Below are 604 nucleotides of genomic sequence, written 5' to 3'. Positions count from 1 at the left end.
TTCCTGTCTACAGAGGCAGCTGACACACAAAGGAAACATTGCAACAGCTTGGCTCACAAAGCAGAAGCCGTGAAACAACCAGGGCTGTAGTGCAGGGGTGTCCAAAGTGTGGACCACGGGCCTTTTGCTGCACCCTGAAAGATTTTTTGTGGCCCCAGATCTCAATGTAAGCATAGGAAATGGACACTTTTTCATCTTGTAGATCAAGACTTTTTTCACAGATAAGTAACATCTTAACAGCGTTTCTACATTGGTCTTAGATTTGGAGAAACCAGAACCACAAACATTGAACTACCTGTACTCAAACGCAAAGCAATCAATCCTAAAATAATCAGAAACTATGGGTCTGTTTTATGACAACAGAATTGCACAAAACGTTTTATGTTTTCTATCTGGTATAATGTACAATTTGACTTTAGTTAATAAATGAAATTAATAAATCAAACAAAACACATAAAAAGTGAATGTGAACATACTTTTTTTGGCGCTTACGACTGAAGGATTTTGGCCCACGTGGCACAAAGTTTGGACACCACTGCTATAGTGGAAAGAGACCCTGAGTCTCTGAACGAGATAAGATAAGCAGCAGAACCAACAGAACCTA

The sequence above is a fragment of the Poecilia reticulata genome, linkage group LG5 (assembly GCF_000633615.1).
Source record: "Poecilia reticulata strain Guanapo linkage group LG5, Guppy_female_1.0+MT, whole genome shotgun sequence".
Taxonomy (NCBI): domain Eukaryota; kingdom Metazoa; phylum Chordata; class Actinopteri; order Cyprinodontiformes; family Poeciliidae; genus Poecilia; species Poecilia reticulata.
The sequence above is the reverse complement of the archived record's forward strand: the minus strand, read 5'-3'. Positions refer to the sequence as shown.